At 40.5% G+C, this 22,263-nt stretch overlaps 1 long non-coding RNA gene across 2 annotated transcripts in view; it reads left to right on the top strand.

Annotated features, from left to right (window-relative positions):
• The window catches only part of LOC132647990 (uncharacterized), a 62,226-nt gene extending 40,526 nt beyond the window's left edge, over positions 1-21,700 (top strand). Inside the window, exon 3 of one of the 2 annotated variants that reach the window (XR_009586313.1) lies at positions 21,105-21,700. This is a non-coding gene — a long non-coding RNA (uncharacterized LOC132647990). Of the gene's footprint in view, positions 1-6,400; positions 7,768-21,104 lie in introns of those variants that run through there. The other variant, XR_009586312.1, reaches the window with a different exon arrangement.
• The last annotated feature ends 563 nt before the right edge of the window (positions 21,701-22,263 follow it).

Below are 22,263 nucleotides of genomic sequence, written 5' to 3'. Positions count from 1 at the left end.
GAGATACAAGAAAACAGACCAAACGCCTGCCGAGGACCGCCCCCCTTTGCCATCCTTACTGTAGGTGTTTGATGTCATTTAATTAGTCCAACAATGTCTATAAACTACAGGGTAGTCTCCTCTTGGGTGTTGGCTCTCACCTTCTGCTTTGATTGAGACAGTGTGTCCTGTTGCTTGCTGCTGTGTTTGCCTGCTAACTGGTCTGTGAGCTCCTGGGGGGGGGGTTGCCTTTCTGCCTCCCTCCTAACTACAGGAGCACAGGGGTTACAGACCCCCACTACCCCGCTACAACATTGCAAGGGCTCTAGCAGCAGGTGATTTACCTACTGAGTCATTTCACAGGCCTCACGTTCACTTTTTTAAAAGGAAAAAATATATATCTTTGGAGGAAAAAATAGTCCGTGGTTAAAAAAAATACAAGTGTGATTTCTAGATCTACTTTTTTTTCTTTTTTAAATTTAATTTAATTTTATTTTATTAATTACACTTTATTCACTTTGTATCCCCCCCATAAGCTCCTCCCTCCCCCTTCTTCACACATGCCCCTCCCAAGTCCACTGATAGGGGAGGTCCTCCTCTCCTTCCTTCTGATCTTAGTCTATCAGATCACATCGGGAGGGGCTGCATTGTCATCTTTGTGGCCTGGTAAGGCTGCTCCCCTCAGGGGGAGGTGATCAAAGAGCAGGCCAATCAGATTATGTCAGAGGCAGTCCCTCTTCCGATTACTATGTAACCCACTTGGACACTAAACTGCCATGGGCTTCATCTGTGCAGGGGTTCTAGGTTATCTCCATGCATGGTACTTGGCTGGAGTATGAGTCTCTGGGAAGACCCCTGTGTTCAAATTTCTGGTTCTGTTGCTCTCCTTGTGGAGTTCCTGTCCTCTCCAGATCTTACTATTTCCTACTTCTTACATAAGATTCCATGCACTCTGCCCAACAGGTGGCCATAAGTTTCAGCATCTGCTTTGATAGTCTGCAGGGCAGAGCCTTTCAGAGGCTCTCTGTGGCAGGTTCCTAGGTTGTTTCCTGTTTTCTTCTTCTTCTGATGTCCATCCTCTTTGCCTTTCGGGATGGGGATTGAGCGTTTTAGTCAGGGTCCTCTCTCTTGATTAGTTTCTTTAGATGTACAGATTTTAGTATGTTATATGTCTATATGAGTGAGTATATACTGTGTGTGTCTTTCTGTTTCTGCAACAGCTCACTCAGGATGATCCTTTCTATGTCCCATCATTTACTTGCAAATTTCATGATTTCCTTAGCAAAACAAAATGACTGCCTACAGATTGGGAAAGAATCTTCACCAACCCTTTATCTGACAGAGGGCTAATATCCAGTATATATAAAGAACTAAAGAAGCTGAAAAGCAACAAACCAAGTAATCCACTTAAAAAATGGGGAACAGAGCTAAACAGAGAACTCTCTGTAGAGGAATATCGAATGGCAGAGAAGCACTTAAAGAAATGCTCAACCTCATTAGCCATTAGGGAAATGCAAATCAAAACAACCCTGAGATTTCACCTTACACCCATCAGAATGGCCAAGATGAAAAACTCAAGTGACAACACATGCTGGAGAGGATGTGGAGAAAGGAGAACCCTCCTTCACTGCTGGTGGGAATGTAAACTTGTACAACCACTCTGGAAATCAATCTGGTGCTTTTTCAGACAACTAGGAATAGCGCTTCCTCAAGATCCAGCCATACCACTCCTAGGCATATATCCAAAAGAGGCTCAAGTAGACAATAAGGACATTTGCTCAACCATGTTTGTAGCAGCTTTATTTGTAATAGCCAGAAGCTGGAAACAACCCAGATGCCCCTCAACTGAAGAATGGATGCAGAAATTGTGGTACATCTACACAAAGGAGTATTACTCAGCAATGAAAAATAAGGAAATTGTGAAATTTGTAGGTCTACTTTTTATCAGAAGTTTTAGGACTGCTTGGCATTTTAAACAGATATTCACCCATTGTGATTCTGGATTGTCTGCATTGGTAAAAACAGTGTGCAAGGGGGGAAAGCGTCCTGAATTTCCAGGACTGTAGAAGCAGATCGAAAACTGTTGATCCCTCATCACTAAGCCAACAAGTACGCTGGTAAGGACTCAGAATTCTGAGCGGTCACCACGCACCAACCAAGACTGACTATTGCCATGATTTTGAATCACATCCATTTATTCAAACTTCTAATGGTTAAGAATGTTTACAATGTGCTTAAAATGAGTGGCCTGTCTCTGTGTCAAGGGCCGGCTGAGAGAGCTGTGGCCAGTGAATGGCTGGGGAGCAGGAAGTAATGGTTTTTGGGTCTTCGCTCTGATCTCAGAGCTTCAAAAGACCTTCCCCACCCTCTCACTTCATCGGGTCTAAGCATTTTCAGCCTCAAAATACAAGGGTTTGTCTGCGTCAGAAATTCTCAACATCAGCAGTGCACTTGAGGGCAGAGAACTCCTTGGTGGGAGACAGGGCTTTTCCTGGGCATCCTCAGATGTCTAGCAGATCGGCAGCCTCCACCTTCCACAAAATTGTGTTACCTACTCCTTCTTCCCCAGTGTGAGGACCACAGAGGTGTTTGAGCATTACCAAATATCTCAAAGTGAGAAAAACTACTGCTAATTGACGATCATTGACTTAGATATTTTCCCAAGTAGGAAAAATAAGTTTTAAATTCTTAAAAGGTGTGTATGCATTTGTGCATGAATGTGAGTGTGTGTTTGTGTGTGCATGTGTGTGTGTGTTATTTATGTTTGACTGGATGTATGTAAAGACACCCAAGGTCAATGTTGGGTGACTTCCTCAATCAATCCCTCCACTTTATCCTTTGAACCAGGGTCTCTCATTGAGCCTGCAGCTTACTGATTCAGTGGCTGGGCAGTGAGCTCCAGAGATCCACCTCTGGATCTCCAGAGCTGAAGGCATAGAGATGTGGTCATACATTGCTTTTATGTGACTTCTAGGGACCAAACCCAGGTTCTTCTGTTTTCATGACAAGTATTTCACCAGCTGGACCACCTCTCTAGCTGTAAATTTCATAAAATGTCATGAACTCTTAGGACCTAGGGCATGATTTGGATGTCCTTGTTTTTTTTTTTTTTTTTTTTTTTTTTCTGGATGTTAGATAATACAGAAATTAAGAAAATACTCCTGATAGCATGACATATAATAAAGGATAAGGAATGAAATACTTTACAGATTTCTCTTGCTGTAGTTCTGAAGAATCAGACAGCCATAGAGTGCTCAGCAATGAAATTAAGTATTATAGATTATCTCTGTCAGACCCGAGGGCCTTAGAAACTTCCAGACAATGTCTCGCAGGCATCACAGCAGAAGCCAAAGAGAGACGACAAAGTCTACGCAAGATCTAATGGATTGAACAGCGCATAAGTGCAGGAAGAAAAGGTTGGTGTGAGCTGAGAATTCGAAGAGATTAACAAGGCCCTCAGGCCCAGCACTCTCCTGACAGAAAAGAGGCTCGAAAACCGCTCAGCTGAGAGAGCAAGGCTTCATTTTCGTGCTGCAGGGAGAATTCACCAGAGGGAAGAACCAAGAACATGGAGGGTGAAGCACAGAGCAGAAGGTCGAGGTGAAAACCACAGAAAACTGAACACATAAGGGAGTTTGTTCACCCAGAATTTCAACTTGCTTTGCACAAGTGGCTCTTTCGCTTTCCATTTTGATCCCTATTTGAACATAAAGGTATGTAATTGTTATCCCACACCTGCCCCACCACTGTATTTTCTTTTAGTTCCATAGACAGAGAGGCACTGTGGGAAAGGTCCTCAGCTGACCAGAAGGTCCTCCAACTTATGCTTTAAGTTGAAGCTTTTGGAATTCATGATCGTGCAAAAGCATCTCACAGTCAGTAGAAACAGTGTTTCAGATTCTGAATTCCAGTTCTGGCCTAGAAAAAGGCAACAGGATGTTCTCTCGAGGCCAGGCAGCTCTTAGCCACAGATGGAAAATTTTAAAACTATTTGAAATTCTAACCACAAAAGATTGATCACTAAATTGCATAAAGCTAAAAAAGTTTAAAGGAAAATAAGACTAACCGTCCAAAGAAAAATTGATAAAATACATGGAAAAATAATTCTATTTTTTTAAAACAAGACTGTTAATGAATAACATCTAAACATATGAGAAAACTCACAATCTCACTAACAAAGAAACACAAATTACATGAAGCTATCATTTTTCATGTGTTGGCTTGATGAATATCTAAGGCTTTAGGAGTATAGAATTTTGAAAATTTGCAAAAGCAGCTACTCTTATTTCTAGTAGACATGAAATGCCTAATATCTACACAATTATACATTCATGTAATGTACCCTTTACACAACACTCTAATTTTTAGGAATGCAGCCTCAAATATGCTTGAAAACATGGTTTACCCTCAGATTATTCACAGTGACTGTTTTAGAGTAGTTGGAAATTGAAATTGACCTTGAGGTTCATTAATTGAGGGTCCTTCGTGTAGCACAGTGCTTGGTATCCATAGGAACAACAAGGAACGTTGGCATCCATGGTTGCCTAGATGAGAAACAACATGTATCTCAAGTAAAATGGAAGTAAGAATAAAATTTGAAATGGTAGATTTTATGAGTGGCAAAGGGTTAAAAACAATAAAATGCAGCACGGGGAGAGCTGTCTTAGCAGCTAAGAGCTCTGCCTGCTCTTTCAGAGGACCCAAATTTTGTAAGCTACATGGATGGCTAACAACTGCCTATAACTCCGGCTACAACAGAGTTCAGTGCCTCTAAGAGCATCTTCACTCATGTAAACACACACACCCACACAAATAAAACACTTTAAGAGAATAATAAGCTCAAAGTTAGCAAAAGTTCTTAGGTATGGGCAAGGAAAAGATGGGTCACTGGCAAGAATAAGCTCCTTTGAATACAGTTGATTTCAGGAATACGATTCTGGAATCATGTAAATGTCTTATATAGCGAAACATTTAAATAGATTCAAGACAAGAAAGCAATTCCTAAAAATTGAAAAAAAAAGTATAAACATCTGTTACTGACAGGAATACAGAAAGAATATTTTCTCACACATTGGTAGTGTGAATTAAAACAGTTTTTGAAAGCAACCTGCCTGGAAATATCCATTAAAATTTTGTGTGTGTGTGTGTGTGTGTGTGTGTGTGTGTGTTTTCTACCCTAACAATGCTATTCCTGAAAACCAACAATAGAGAAGTGAAAATATCTAACGATATAAATGCATTATTATTTAATTTCAGAAAGGAAAAAAATATAAGCTGGAGGCCAGGTTTAGCTTTTGATAGCAATGGATGGCAAATTCAGTGTATTTCCACTGTGAGACATTATATGGCTATTGAAAGAATGAACAGGGTCTGAAGAGATGTCTCTGTGGGCAAGAGTGCTTGCTGTGCATGCGCACGGACATGAATTCAAACCCCAAGCACCTGCCTAAGAGCTTGGCTTGGAAATATGTGTCTGTAACCCCTGTGGTGTTGTGGGATAAGTGGATCCTGGGAACGCAATGCCCAGTCATCCTAGCCCTAATGGCAAGCTTCAGGCATAGTGATGACTTTGTCTCGGAGAACTAAGATGGAAGATTGCAGAGCAGATACCCTCTCTGACCCCTACACGCACCACACTCCCTCCCTATACAGATGTCCATACCACCCATTCACCACAAAATAAAAATGAGGCAGGATTTCTACTAATAGACTGGAGGAATGTACTATGAATATAAGGTTACAATATAGAGGAGTGCCCATGTTACAATTTTATATTTACAGAAACAAGCATTGAGAGAAAGATATATATATATATACATATATACATATGTATGATATATATTGTTGATATATATATATATCAACATATTGTTATATATATACATATATATATATACATATATATATAACATATATATATATCAACAATTCTGTAATCATGAATGCATCAAAAACTGCCAATAAGAAGTAACAAATTGTGAATGAGCTTGAAGACTGAGCCAATCTTATCGCATGTTGCTTTCCCTAACGTTAACCAGAGGGCACACATCTCTGATCTTAGAGAGGATGTTAATGTACACTCTGGATTGGGATCAGACAACTGAAGAACAAAGCCAGAACCACAAGAATGTGGAAGGCAGGGGCCTAGAAAAAGCAAATTTTCCCCTAAGAGCTTCTAGTCTGGTACAGCCCATGGCCCAATGGCTTGCTAATAGCCCCACTCAGCTGGTGGCAGCTTCCACAGAAAAACCTTTGTTTTACAACCATGTGAAAGGTCATTATTGTCTGCTTATGACCAGTGATGTAGGGTGTATCTGGAAGATTCTCATTTGTGCCGCACACGCATCTTTCCGTCGGGATCTTGCTGTTGTTTTGTTATGGTTTCACTCAGCTCTCTGTTTATCTCCGTGTCTTCCCGCAGGAAGAAGGCATGAAACAAATTACTTCCCAAATGACTTGGAGAAGATGAAAGCCCAAGCCTTTCCTTTTCTAAGGCATCGCTAAAGCCAGAATGAAAAGAATGAGTTAAGTTGCAGTGTGGGAAATCTCCATGAAAGTTCTGGACCATTCGCTTTCAGGAGTCCAGATGGGCAATGGCGTTTGGTGGGAGGTTCATAAATGAACTCCCCGTGATGGCTGAGGTGAGCAAGGAGAGTGAGGTCAGCTGTCAAGCTGCAGACAAACCAGAGCTGGCTACGATTTTGGTGACCGTCTCCCTACAAGTCTAGAAATAGCAATTCTGGGAGAATGAGGCAACAGCAAGTTGCAGTTTTTCATCTTAGGGTCCCAGAAGAGATCTCTGCCATGGACTGCCTCCATTAAAAAAAAAAAAAAGAAAAAAGAAAAAAAAAAAAAAAGAATGTTCTGGAGTCTAGGAAGCCGACTGCCCTGCTCTGCTCTCTGTCATTTGACTTGGCTTGCATTCCCTACTCTTAACCTATATCTTACCTTGGCACCCTGCATTCTGGCTTCTCAAAGCTCCATACCTCACACCAGTGGAGGCTTCTCCGTCATCACCATTTTCTTCTTACACTTTATGGAAACCACCAGCTTTGGAGCTTAAATTGGCCAGGTCTGGTTTTAATTCATTTTAAAAATACTAAATCTATTCAACAGTTTTGAGTTATGGGAGCAGGGTGATAAAGTGTGTGCCTTTCCATTTCAGGAAGCTATGTGCATAAATATCTCCAAGCAATAAAATCGTAGAGTTTCATTCTTTTCAAACAGTACGTTCCTTATGTGAAGTTGAACGTCTCAGACAAATGTGATGTTTTAATAACGCAGGATTGCTTAGCCATTTTGGCCACCTCACCCATGTATTATGATGGCATACATGAGTTTTTTATTTAATGCACATGGTTTTGAAAATGGGAAGAGATCTCCAATACGAAAAGCCGAAAATAATGAAGGCAGTGGGATGCTAGTTGTCTTGAAATAAGCCGTAGGAACCATAGTACACTGCAGAAAAATAAATATACTTTACAGGCAGAGTCGAAGTATTAAAGTTTCCTGCCTTCGGTGAAATAGCTCTGGCATAAAACCTTAGGACCTGTGAACACGGTATGATGAGCCTTTCTTCTGCCCAAGATTGCCATGGCCAGCTGATTGTACATTATAAGCGTAATTTATGTCATCTATTATTTGGACTGGAGAGCAACATAAATCCAAATTCTGCATGACTCGTGTAGTTCCGGTAGCTATTATTAGGTAGATCAATTTCTCTTATTTAGAAATGTTTTATGTAGTAATTTTCTAAACTAGTTTTTAATAAATTAGCTGTCTGACAGGTTTTTTTTCCTCACAAAGATAATTAATTTTATATTTTCTCCCCATCATTAAATATTTTAAATATGCAAAGTCTGCTGGCATTTAGTACCGTCGATCGCAGCTGTGCCAAAAAAGCCCACAGAAACTTGTTTTCAAAAAGATTGTTCACAAGCCTCCTTAATAGGGTGTAATTTGCATAAAGTAAGCTTAAAATGATTACATATTTCTAATAAGATATTTTCTACTTTACAAGACTTGGGTTGGGAGAAGACCCAAGAGTCACCACTGGCTGGTCTCATTCCCTCGGGTAAAATCGTTGTCTGTCACCCTATCCCAGAGAAAGTACTAGAGTTGGGACACTATCCATCAGTGTCTCCTTTGACATTGTGCATCCTGTGATTGTTCAGTTCATGCTTCCCTGAGTAACATGATCCAAACAAAGAACTGAGAAGAGAAGGGAGAAATAAAGAGTGGGGAGAAGGAAGGAAGGAAGGAAGGAAGGAAGGAAGGAAGGAAGGAAGGAAGGAAGGAAGGAAAGAAGGAGGCCTTTATGATTATTTCCCCACATCCTAAGCTCTACAGTTCTGGTACAAGATATGGCACTGGAAAAATTTGAATTTGAAGGAGCAGATGACACTTGCCAGTTTAGCAACCAAGATGCCTTGACCTTGTGATTGCATGTGAATGGACAAAGAAGCACAGGAAGACTGAGAGGATTTCACAACCCCACAGAAGTCAATTGACAGTTCCCAATGACTGGATTATTTATAGCAGATGAAGGTTGCCCCACCCGGGACACACACATACATGCATGGTTGGAGATCTGCGGTTCCCTTCTCTCACCTTGCTACCATTTGATGTAAGTTACAATGACACTCATCCTTTCACACAAGTGATTGCCTGTAGACTGACATTCAACCAGACAAAGAAGACCTTGCCCTGTCTTCATAATAATCTGGTCCATATGCTTAAAGAAGCCTGAGCCCCCAGTTGTTGAAGACAGGCAGTACTTTTTAAACCTTGTGCACAAGATCATGGAGGTCATACAAAGATGTAGCCAGGTTGGTGTGGAATCCAAGACAGTGTGGTTTTAGTTGATGACCACGGATTGATGATATTTCTGTCTCCACAACATTTTCACATCCATCTGGCTTTTAGGTATGGAGACAAGGTACAGGATGGGAAAGAGTCCCTTGAAGTCTATGTGACAGTGTTCCATCAGGAAGATTCCAGCCATCATCCTCTTCTGTCATTATTCATACCCAAAGCATCTGGCCTCCTGAGTTGAACTTTCCAGGGTTTAGGTGTCTGTCTTTGTCCATCCTTTCCCTTTGTCAGGTGGTTTCTAGGTACTCTGTGGTGTGTGTGTGTGTGTGTGTGTGTGTGTCTGTCTGTCTGTATATATATATATATATATATACACATGTATGTGGATATTTTTTGTTAATTTCCTTTTGTTTGATTTTTGAGACACGGTCTCTCACTGGCCTTCAATTCTTCAAGCAGGCTATCTTGGCTGACTAGTAAGCAGCAAGGATCTGCCTGCTTCTGCCTCTCCAGTGCTGGGATTGTAGTCATATATCACCAGGCCCGAGTTTCTGTTTATAAATGGAGGTTCTGGGAACTGGGTTCGGGTTCTCAAGCTTGCAAGGCAACCACTGCCTCAACTGAAATCTCTCCTTGGCATTAATTAATCATCCATTAGATAATTAATAACTAATAATTAATTTTCGTACTGATAAAGGAACTTAGTGTCTCACTCATGAAGCGTCTCTCTCATTCTATCACCAACTTGCTTCCCCAGCCCTCATTCTATAGTTATAAAAAAACAAAACAAAACAAAACAAATACAGCAACTTACCAAGCTAACGAAGAATCATTTTTGAAGTGGAGTGTCTATAGCAGATTAGAGATGGGCAAAACCTCTGTGTAGTTGTGTTTGGAAAGGAGATTTGATCTTTGACTCACCTTTCAGTGCTGAATGTCAGAATCTGGATGTGCACTTTAGATACCCCAATGTGGAAACTGAGGCAGACACAATGAGTATGCTGATGTATTTACAAGTAATTTATCAACCATATGGATTATCCACAGTCTGAGTTCTGTACATATGTAGATTATGTACTATGTGGCCCTGACTGAGGAGGTGGCTGCCTTCCTGAAGCTGGAGTCCGCATGACGAAGAGATGGCCTTAGAGGTAACTGCCCCCTCCCCCAGGCAAGGCAAGCAGAGAATGCAAAACCTGCCCCATGTCCAGAGACAGCCAATGGCTTGCAGTGCAAAGTGCATATGTTCAGTCATATATACAAGTCTCCTACTATGACAAAAAATAAAAATACAAAGAACAATCCTCTGGTTTCTTTGTCTTGGGCATAAGAGCTTCAGACCTGAAATATACTTAGTAACTGCAGGTCAAGTACCCTTGTGATTAACCAAAACCCTGACCCCCTTCAATTATTCTGTTTAGTCTTTTGCCTGATTGATGGTGCGCCAGAAAGTACCTGGACAGACAGACTCGGTGTCCCTCTGGTCATTATGGAAATGCATGCAGCTTCTTATAGAGAAACTCAACGTGTCACCTATGAAAAGCTGGGGCTGTTGAAGGAAATGGCTCTCTTAACAAAACACAATTTTGTATTTGGTGCCAGGGTGCTTTTGTAACCCGTTTGAATTCACAGGGTTCAAGATTGAGCCTACTGATGGGTGACAGCTATTTTGATATGTTTGTAAAAGCAGTGTCATTAAGTGGTAAAAACATAAACACGGTCTATAACCAATGAATTTTAATTCAAAGCTATTTGTATCACAACAAATTTATCCAGGAAACAAGACTCAATTACTATTTTACAGACTTTTCTAACTAATGCAATTCAAGTTGGTTTAAACCTGATTACACAGAATACACAAGTGTTTGTCATTTTTTATGTGTTTGAGCACTTACTGTTGTCATAGTACAATTCTTGAGGATTTATGTTGCTTTTCTTTTTCTCCTTGATAGAGATTTTTCTACCCTGTGCTAGTTGTCACCTAGTTTTATCTCCAGGAGGGGCCCCTCACACCCCCGCCTTTTCAAGGTTGAGTATGCTTCAGAAAAAGGAAATGTAGGCAATGTGATATAGATTAGCTTTGTGGTGCTGTGAAAGGTTTGACTTGCTTGTGACACTAGGAAGTGTGTTTGGAAATGCAAAGTCATCGTCTTCGTTACTATGCTTAACCTAGCCTTTCAGAGGCCTACTGTGGAAGGTTCCTGGCCTGTTCCTTGTATTCTATTTCTGATGTCTATCCTGCTTGCCCTTCTGAATGAGGTTTCAGCCTCTTCTCTAGAGTCCTCTCTGTTGTTTAGCTTCTTTAGGACTGTAGATTTTAATATGTTTATCCTGTATCATGTGGCTAATATCCACTTATGAGTTAGTATATACCATATGTGTCTTTCTGCTTCTATGTTACCTCACTCAGGATGATCTTTTCTAGTTCCATCCATTTGCCTGCAAATTTTATGATTTCCTTGTTTTTAATACCTGAGTAGTAGTATTCCATTGTGTAAACGTTCCAGTTTCTGTATCCATTCTCGGTTAAGGGACATCTAGATTGTTTCCAGATTCTGGTTATTATGAATACAGCTGCTATGAACATGGTTGAGCAAATGTCCTTCTTGTGTAGTTGAGCATCTATCTTTTGGATTTATGCCTAGGAGTGGTATAGCTGAATCTTGAGGTAGCTCTATTCCTAATTGTCCGAGAAAGCACCAGATTGATTTCCAAAGCAGTTACATTCCCACCAGCAATGGAAGATGGTTCCCCTTTTTCCACAACCTCTCCAACACGTGTCATCCCTTGAGTTTTTGATCTTAGCCATTCTGATGGGTATGAAGTGGAATCTCAGGGTTGTTTTGATTTGCATTTTCTGCATGACTAAGGACGCTGAGCATTTCTTTAAGTGTTTCTCTGCCTTTTGATATTCCTCTGTTGTGAATTCTCTGTGTAGTTCTATACCCTCAATTTTTAATTGGATTACTTGGTTTGTTGATGTTAGGGGACAGGTGCTCCACAAGGATACCAACAGAGAAAAAAAATACCTGGGCCCAGGGGGGCCTTCAGATTCTGATACTCCAAACAAGGATCATATATGGAGAGGACCTAGACTCTCTGCTCAGATGAAGCCCATTGATTGCTCAGTTTCCAAGTGGGTTCACTAGTAAGTGGATCAGGGGCTGTCTGATCACTTCTCCCTGGGGGATACACCCTTGTTGGGCCACAAAGGAAGATGATTCAGCCAGCCCTGATTAGACCTGATAGGCTAGGCTCAGATAGAAGGGGAGGAGGTCCACCACTATCAGTGGTCTATGGAAGGGGCATAATGGGAGAATAGGGAGGGTGGGTGGGATTAGGAGAAGATGGAGGGAGGAGCTACAGCTGGGATACAAAGTGAATAAATTGTGATAGGTAATAATAAATAAAATAAAATAATTTTTAAAAGACTCATCAAAACACATACACACGTACATACATAATAATTGTCTTCACCTTAATAAAGACAGATATCCAGATGGTGGTTATTGGAAACAAGAGCTGTTCAGCAGACCTCAATGCCACCAGTCTAGGTTGCACTTTGAGGTATAAAATATAGCATCTGGAGTATTTAAGAAATGCACTCACTTTCAACTATATAAGGATTTATTGGTTTAGAGGATGAGCACTTTAGCAATAAAGAAAAAGTTTCGCTGATGTGACTACTGATTTTGCTTCTTCACTCTGGAGTTCATTTAACCAATGTTGTAATGGTGGAGAACCACGGATGCCCGTGGGCTCCATTGTTTAACCACAACCTCATGATTCTCTTCTGTTATCTTATGGCCTCCACCAGGCTTATCCAGAACTGGTACAAGCTATAAATAGAAGCATCTTCAAGAAATGTTTAGACAAGCTCACATATGAGCTGTGTAATGAATTATTAGGGGAGCCTGGCATGGTCTGTGTTACCTCATTGGCCTTTTTTTGTGGGTGAGATCAGAAGCAGTAAACACATTTTCTTGCCAAACTGCTATCAGAGATGAAAAGGAGGTCCGTATGGAGCAACCTGAAAAAGGAAAATGTTTATGACCTTTTTAAATCACATTTCATTTTAAAGGAAAGGAGCATATGCATTCTATCTTGAGTAGATTCACTTCAGCAGTTTAGACTAAATCAGCCCAGTAATGATGGAATAGGCCTTCACCACTAAGCCAGGCAGGATGTGGTCTTAAAAGTCTCGGCTGCCAAAACTGCCACGTTGCAAATGTGACTTTAGTCTAAAATGTAACTGTACAGTATCACACCGATTTGCTAACTATGCAATTCTTTTTTAGGGTTGCAGACTTGAAAACTAATCGGAAAGCTGTCTGTGGGTGCAGGCCAGTGCATGATCCCTTCCTATTTACATACGCAGTTGGTATTTTCCATAATGAAAAGTTTACAGTGGTTGTTAGTAACGGCATTACTGAAAAAAAAAGGAAAACCATAGTACACACTGTAGCTAAAGCTGCTGTCATTAAGCCACATTTTGCACATGATCATTAAGTGGGCCAAGTGTCAACTTGCATTTCAAATGCAGACATCACAGTTTCCATGTTGCTATGGGTTGGCCAAGTAGGGATGGCAAAGAATACTTGGCTTGGGCAGCACAAGTGGGTTACTGCCAAGACTATGAGAAACTTGAAAACAAGAGGCATGCTCTGGCCATCCAGTGTGGATACAGTCGTATCAGGACAGAAGCCTTGTTAGCATAGAGAAGAGAGAGAGAGAAAGAAAGAGAGAGGGAGAGAGAGGAGACTGAGTGGCAAAAAGGCAAATATCAGCAGATCCAAGGTCAATGCTTGACTTTCCCTCCATACCAGACCTTAGTACCCTGTGTTGGAATTTTTCTCCTGCGACCCTTCAAATTGAACACTCCCTGCCCAATAATGTATTTTAATTATATCATTTCTCCTCTCCTATCTTCTCCCGGTTACCCTCACACTCTTCATGTTCTTTCTTCTGAAAAAAGAGTAGACACAAAATAAATAAGAAATCAAAAGTCTGTGTTGGCCAGACTACTCTTCAACATAAGGACTGCCCCGAAATGAGGTTGATACACACTGTGATATTCTGTTGGAGAAAATTGGTTTCCTCTCTTCTAGCAGGTACCAATTGCAAATAGCTTCTTAGTGGTTGGACTTTGTGTCCACTTCCTCTTCTCAATGCTGGGCTTTTGTCCGGTTTGAATCTGCGCAGGTCTTATATGTGAATAATATGTAATTAGCCCTTTTTTATGTAAAGATACTTTTTTCCTTGGAGCCATCCACCACCTCTTTCTCTTATAATATTTCTGCCTCCTGTTCTCCATAGTTTCCTGAGCTTCATTTAGGGCTAAGTGTTTCAAGGTCTCTCAATGTCTGTAAATTGTCCAGTTGTGTTAATTAATACCTATTATTAGAAGAAGATTTTTTTTTTGATGAGGATACAGTGATGCGTTGATCTAGGTGCATAGCCGTATGTTACCAGGAGTCATTTTACATTAGCAGCACATTTCTCCCGAGAGCTCATGACTTGTCTAATCTCAGGTTCTTGAAGACCATCAGTCTAACTGGAAATGTGTTGGTTACTTCCATAACATTCATGCCACTGTTGCACAATTGGCTCTACCTTATAGACAGTTCACTATTATAGCTCACAAGGTTTGTAGCTGAATATGATTGATGATTACTTGTCTCTTCCAGTAGCATGCACAGTACCTTCTAGCACTGTGAAAGCAGCCAGTAGGAGTGAAGCATCTACTTGGGCATCAGTTCAATTTTTCCATTTTCTTTGACATAAGTATGTGGAGTCTTCAGCAATAGGGCTTTCCCATTGTGGAGAGTAACCAATAGCATAAATAATAAACCTGTAATATTTGGTAGGGTCTATGGGACCTCTTTGGCCAATGACTCAAAAAATACGTAACCCATCCGAGATGCTGCGAGATTGATTTGGTAGCATATAATGTTGAATTGGAGCACTGTCTCCCAAATTATGTGGTAACATTTATTTACATTCCGTTATATGTGTATGTATTTTAAGAAGCTTCTACAGTAGGTTTCCATATGGCTTTCCAAAAGGCCTTTAGTGTTAGGTATACCTCTCTATATCCCCAACCTACTCTCTTGTTCCATCTCTCTCTCCATTCAATTCTCTTTTTTCTAGTTTCCCTTTGTCTCTTTAGAGCATTATATTTTATTTTCCTTCCTCGGAAAAATTACTTCCTCTTCCCTGACTCCTTACTAGCTATCTAATGTCTGTGAATATTCTGAATGAAACACAGATATGTACAGCTCAAAATCTAACATCTACATACAAGAGGAAACATGCAGTGCTCATCACCTGGGTCTGGGTTACCTCACTCAGGATGATTGTTTCCAGCTGCATCCTTTTATCTCCAACTTTCATAACTTTATTTTTCTGACCAGATGAATAACACCCCATTAGGTTAATATACTGTGCTTTCATTATCCATTCATCAGTTGATGAACATATTTAGGCTGTTTCCAGATTCTGGCTTTTGTAAAGAAATCAGTGAATGGGCATGGATAGCATGTATCCTTGTCGTAAGATGTGGAGTCCTTGGGTATATGACCAAGAGTGGTAGAGCTGTATCTTGTGGTATCTATTTTCAGCTTTTTGAGGAACTTGCACACACTGATTTTGATAGTGGAGGGACAAGTTTTTATTTTTCACCAGTCGTGAAAAGCATTCCCCTTTCTCCACATCTTCACCAGCATATGCTGTCATTTTTTTATTAATTCTGACAATTTTGAGTACGGTAAAATGAAATTTCAAAGTGGTTTAAAATTTTATTTCCTTAATGGCCGAAGATGTTAAGTATTTTAAATGTTTCTTGTTTATTTCTTGTTTTCATCTTTTGAGAATGCTCTCATATCTTCCATATCCCACTTTGAAACTCAGCAAACCCTTTTGACTCTTAAAGGAACTTATTCTCTTTGGAATCACAGATTTTGCATGGATGTTATTTTTCTATAGTACTTCCATTCTGAATGTCACTTAAGATTTCACCAGGAGAGTGGAATAAGAAAAGCACTCCCAGTTATTCTCAAAGATCAAAGTCTGAGATGTTAGGTGCAGAAATTGGGTTCTCACCTTAGTCATTGTGATTCCTCTTTTTTTTTTTTTTTTCTCTGCCATAGAAAGTCTTTATTTTAAATTGTGGCTGGCTATAATGAAAGGGAAATGACTTGCTGGAACCATTCCAAGGGCCACTCAGCATCTGACTCTTCACACACGCTCGAGTGTGCGAGCGTATACACACACACACAAACATACACAAACACACAGACACACACTTTAGCATCTTTCAACACCTCTATTAGGTATTTAATTTTTTTAAGATGTCCGAGTACATTTTTAGAACTTAGTGTGGACAAGAGTATAGGAAACAAGATACTCTTCTCATGAAAAAGAATTTAACAGACTATAGGTAGCAATACCCAAACAGTTTATTTTTGACCCTGTGGGAGGTGTACTAAACAAGACAAAACGGCAGGCATGCAACTGAGCGGCAAACGATCTTTCTTATAGTTCTATGCAGGCTCTTCCCCATCTATTCCCTCTTTCTAAGTACTTAAGCGGGTGTAATAATCTCTTTTGGATGTGGTGGTGGTTTGAATGGCCCCATAAGCTTATAGGGAGCAGCACCATTAGGAGATGTGGTCTTGTTAGAGAAGGCGTAGCTTTGTTGGAGGAAGTGTGTTATCTGAAGGCAGGCTGTCACATTTCAAACACTGAGGCCAGGCCCAGTGTCCCTCTCTTTCTCCCTGCTGCCTGCAGATCCCCATGTAGACCTCTTGGCTCCTTCTCCAGCACGGTGTCTGCCTGCATGTCACTATGCTTCCAGCCATGGCAATAATGGAGAAATCTCTGAACCTGTAAGCCAGACTGCACTAAATGCTTTTGTTGTTGTTGTTGTTTTCTGGAATCGCTTTGGTCACTGTGTCTCTTCACAGAAATAAAACCCTAACTAACACAGCTGGTACTACAGTTCCATAGTTGCCACTGAGCTGGATTCCCCAAGTTTGGTCACTTTTTTTTTTTTTTTTTTGGTTTTTCATTTTTAAGTTTATAAAGCCCTGTTATTTCATCACCCAGTGTCATGTTCGCATGGGTTTAATCAGTTAAATCTTTTATTTTCAAAAATTATTTTTATTGATGTACATGAGTGTGTATCTGTGTGTTTGCATGTGTGTGTGTGTGTGTCCTGCAGGTGCCTTCAGAGGCCAGAAGGGGACATTGAATTAACTGGACCTGGAGTTACAGCTGTTCTGGTCTGCCGTATGTAGGTGCTGGAAACTGAACTCAGATCTTTTGAAAGAGCACCCGGTAGTTTTAGCTACCGATCCACCCCTCTACCCCTACACAGGTCTTTCGTAGAAAGAATATGCAAAAGCATTCTGCACATCTTCAACTCTTTGAAATGGGCCGCTCGATTTTACTGATTGAGGCAAGGGGTGACAGAGACATTCAGGTAGAAAACGACCTCACAGATCTATCTGGATCTTTCTTTTACCAGGATTCGGCGGTTGCAGAAACTTCCGCATGGGGCTAGAGAAAGCTTCTGAGTGTCACTGACTCAAGATTTCTTTGTAGCATTCCTATGAGCCAGACAGCCACCCACACTGACACCCTCCCCCACCCCTCAGAGAGCTATCACCTCTGTGACAAGAAACCTGGCTGGGAAACAACAAATTGAAGTGGACAGCTTTATCTAGAGTCTAGAGTGTAGAGTCCCAGGGTGGAATTTCTCCAGAATTGTCTTTCTCCTTTCGTGACCAATGCTTTTCAGCTGAGCAAGCAGAAGTAGTTATCCACTCTTCATTAAATACACCCACCAAGTCTCAGGTAGATTTAGAAGGCTGGGACCATTCTTTGGGACAATTTTCCTCTTTAAAGCAATTTTATTGGCATCTCCTTAGAACTGGAAGCAGAGATGAAATATCTACCTTAATTGGATAAAACCACTCAAACATTTCACTTGTTGGGTCAGTTTTTCCCTTTTTAGTAACTTCTTTCCTCAGTCCTACTTTCTTGAATTTCTGCACGGGGGCAAAGTGTGTTCAGTTGATTTGGAGAGTAATGCATGCCTATCATTCTTTGGAGCTCTCTTTTTAGGAAATAATAAAGGCAAAGTGTTTCATTTCACAGTCATGGCCTTTTATCCCAGTTGGTGACCCTGGATTTATTTTTACTTTCAATAATCATCTCTTTGTGCTCACTAGGAGTAGTATATTGTACTACTAATGATAACAATCACAACCATTTACTCGTTTCTTACCCTAAGTTGGACACAGAGTGAAACACATCACATCACATACATTCCTCTTTTCAGCCCTTACAACCAGCCCAGCAAGGAAGACATTGTGAGCATGACTTATGTCAGGAAACTCAGATTCCAGGGAGTTAAGGATAGAGTTTCATATCGCCGTATGTATCTAAGATTCACAAACATCAAACTCACTTGTAGTCTGTGTCTTGAAATGCCTTCTTTATTTACTGTCCGTCTGTCCTATGCTTCAGAACACCTGATCCAGGAATAAGGAGGATGGTATATCAAAAAAGCTGAAGCTTGAGCAAACTGCCTATTTTCTTTGAATTTCACTTTTTCCATTCACAGGCCAAGTAATCACACTTATTGTTTAGATTGGTTTCGTTTATATAAATTACACTTCTGGTGTCAAAGGAAAGTATCAATAAACAGTAGTTCTCTTTACTTCCCACAATGATTGTGTCTCCTTCCAGTGGATCACAGTGGATCAGATCCAGGCAAGGCCACTGTAGCATCAGTTAGGGCAGAGGTGGTGCTTCGGGCTTGTCCCATGTGTAGAGAAAGCCACTGTGTTTGAGAGTTCACTAGGCCAGTAAAGAGACAGGTACAGAGATAAGAAACAGAAAGAAAGCAAATTGCAGTTTCTAGTCTCAAATTTTGCCACCACTACAAATATATTCACTCATTTTCCTTTGGTATTTGGGTGATTTTGTTAACTTTTTTACTTCCTACAGCGTCCTGTCATAAACAGAAAGTGTTATTTTTACTACTTTGAGAAATTTGGAAATTTAAAACAAATTGTTATCATTAAGAAGAGGTTTAAAAGAAAATACGTGATGCTGGGTGGATTGCTTCAAAATAATATTAAGTGTGGACAGAACTGAGGGGCTGGATAGGGCAGGCTCTATTCTGAGTTAGAGGTTAAAGGGATGAGTAGGCCAGGGCCAGTCGTAGATTAAAACATAAGGAAATGGATGGGACAGGTCAACTCTGGGTAGGAGGCTGGCAGATAGATGGTACAGGTCTGTTTTGGCCGGAGGCTGAAGGGATGGCTGGAGCATGACCATTTCAGGGCTACAGGATGAGAAGATGGTTGTGGTTGGGTCAGCTTAGGGTTAGAGGATGAGAGAACAAATGGGGTAGGGTCAGCCCTATGTTGACAGCATGCTCACGAACATATATGATACTATATGATAAGAATATAAAGTATGCTATTTTGCTTATTGTTTTTTATTTTAAATTCTTCACAATAGAAAGTTTAACTAAGTAAACAGAAAAACAACAACTATAAAAAGTCATAGGCCTGCCCATGATAGCAAGTTACTAGGTCTCACATCTCTAAGAAACTGGAGTATGGAATGGAGAGCAGATCCTGGTGGGTAGAAAAGAGAAGCAGATCTATTAGTTAGTGGTTACATGAAAGAACACAGAAGAAGAAGAAGAAGAAGAAGAAGAAGAAGAAGAAGAAGAAGAAGAAGAAGAAGAAGAAGAACAAGAAGAAGAAGAACAAGAAGAAGAACAAGAAGAACAAGAACAAGAAGAAGAAGAAGAAAGAAGAAGGAAGAAGAAGAAGGAGGAGGAGGAGGAAGAGGAGGAGGAGGAGGAGGAGGAGGAGGAGGAGGAGGAGGAGGAGGAGGAGGAGGAGGAGGAGGAGGAGGAGGAGGAGGACCTGGTAAAGATATGCAGCTCCCTCTCTGAGTAGAAACATGGAAGGGGTTGGAAACAGTAACATCAAAACCCATATGGCAGATTCACAGGAGATGGGTGTTGTAAGAGATCACATCCACAACAGGAAGATCCACAGTGGCATCACTTCCTGGAAGTCTATCTTAAACAGGAGTGCTTGTGTTTGAAATTTACCCCTTCCTTTTGACGACAGTGATTAGACCATGAAGGCATCTCTTTGCTTACTCATTTGTTAAATAATCCATTCACTGATTCATCCATCCAGGCATTCATTTGTTGCTTTTACCCATGCACCTGTCCATCCATCTATCCATCCATCCATCCACCCATCTACCCATCTATTCACCCATCTACTCTACCACCCATTCACTCATCCATCCTTCCATTCATCCATTCATCCATCCACCCATATATCCCCTGCTTCCTCCATTCATACAGTTTCTAATTCATTCAGGTAACATCTCATTCAAGAAGCAGAAAGGCTTTGCTAAAGCAGTGTCTGGCAAATGGGTGGTGCTCAATAAACATTTCCTGAATAATTGAATGGATGGAAGGAAATGCTAGAAAGAAGCACCTTTAATTATGGAACTCTTAATGTCCCATCAATATTCAATCTGCTCCATTTAGAAGCTGCCAGAGTCTCTGCCACAAATTCTGTCTTGAAGGCCGTGATGACTTGGCCAGAAAAGCATTATTGCAGAATTTTCACATAGAGAGCCACAGCTTGAAATTCGTTCTAAGTGACAGAGTTTGAAACCCCAAAATCAAGTTTTCTATTTTTGAGTGACAAGGATGTCAAAAAGATGGAAATTAATCTTTCAAAATATGGTTTTTGCTTGTTGAACTGAAAACCTTTTTAATATTTTTTTTTCCTGGGTGGAGAAGCTCCCCTAACAAGAGGAATCTGTGCTATCTTTAATTGCTTGAGTAATTTTAATGGGAGTTCGTTTTAAAAAAGATGTGGCAAACACTTGTTATACCTAACTGATGAGCATATTAGCTGACTACGTTTTCTTAGACTATGCTCCTTGCTGCTGTGTCTCATCAGTGGCATTATAAGGTTCAAATTAACATGTTTAGTAAGGACCTGCTTAGTACACAATAACCTGTGATGCAAAAAAAAAAAAAAAAAGAGAAGGCATTACTTATACTCAAAGAATCAATAAGCCTATAGGAGAGGGAAACAATATGATTTTTGACTCCTGTAAGACCAGGTCGGCTGCTTTAAAACTGAACAGGGAACATGACACCTTCCACATTCTTCTTGTCAACCTGAATCCTTGAAGGACAATTCACAAGAGTAATTCTTTCTCTTTCTCACCCTGCTCTTTCTCTTTTTCTTCAGACATGTGAAGGTGAATGTAACCAGAACAAAGAAAACCGGAAGAAGTGATGTTTGCAGGACCCAGGTATTCCAGACAAGTCCGGAAGACACTGTGGTTCAAGGAAACAAGGTTGTTTTCAGAACACTTTAACGTTTATAGAAAAATGACTAAAACGGTATGAAATTTTACTACAAGGAATAAACAAGTGGTGATCATTCTAATTAATGGAAGTCCATACTTAATTCGTGTTTCCTCAGTTTTAACGTTGTTCCTTTTTCATACAAATAGAGACAGTGTACAGGCTTGGGGGATGGCTCAGGGGATAAAGCAGTTGTCCTGCAAGCATGGGGATCAGAGTTCATAGTCCCAGAACCCACATAAAAGCATGGCAAGCATGTCATCCCCAATACTGGGAAAGGAGGTACAGGATGTCCCAGGGTAAGCTGGTTAGCTAGAGTGGCTGGAATTAGCAAGCTCCAGGTTCAGTGAGAGAATCTACTTCAATAAATGAAGTGGAGAGCAACTGAAAAAGGCACCCCAGGTCGGCCCTTGGCTTCCTCATACATACACACACATACATGCACATCTGCACACACGTGTGCCCCCAAGTACATACCACACACATATGTTCATATAAAAATACACTTAAAAAGAGAATTTGAAATGTATATATACATATATATATAAATGCAATGAAATGGATATATATATATATATGAGACTGATAAATATATGTATGCATGTAAAAGATATAATGCCATAAATGTGATCATGAAGGTTGAATTGGATATGGTGTGACCGGGATCTACACGTGGGTACTGCTCCCAGCACACTATATGGGGTCATTTTGTCATTGGTTTTCTGCCCTGGTTCCATCTGGAGAGATCTGATTTACTCCTCCTCAAGATTCGGCTTGAGACAATCAAAAATAATTCATTAAGATTTTTTTTTCTGAAAACAGAGAAACATTTTTTTCCCTCAAGTTGAATTCACCTCTGCCCCTTAAGAGAACTAGAAACAGCGTGGTGAGATGATGCTCCTGCCCACTACACTCGTTATGGAGATACAGACTGCATCTGCCTTCACCATTCTCAGCACCTCTTCATGATCTTTTCTCCACTGTCTGTTCACTCAGAAAGGCCCTTGGATGTCTAGATTGACATTCCACGCTTCCACATC

This window comes from Meriones unguiculatus, chromosome 15, assembly GCF_030254825.1.
Source record: "Meriones unguiculatus strain TT.TT164.6M chromosome 15, Bangor_MerUng_6.1, whole genome shotgun sequence".
Lineage (NCBI taxonomy): Eukaryota > Metazoa > Chordata > Mammalia > Rodentia > Muridae > Meriones > Meriones unguiculatus.
The sequence above is the reverse complement of the archived record's forward strand: the minus strand, read 5'-3'. Positions and strand labels throughout refer to the sequence as shown.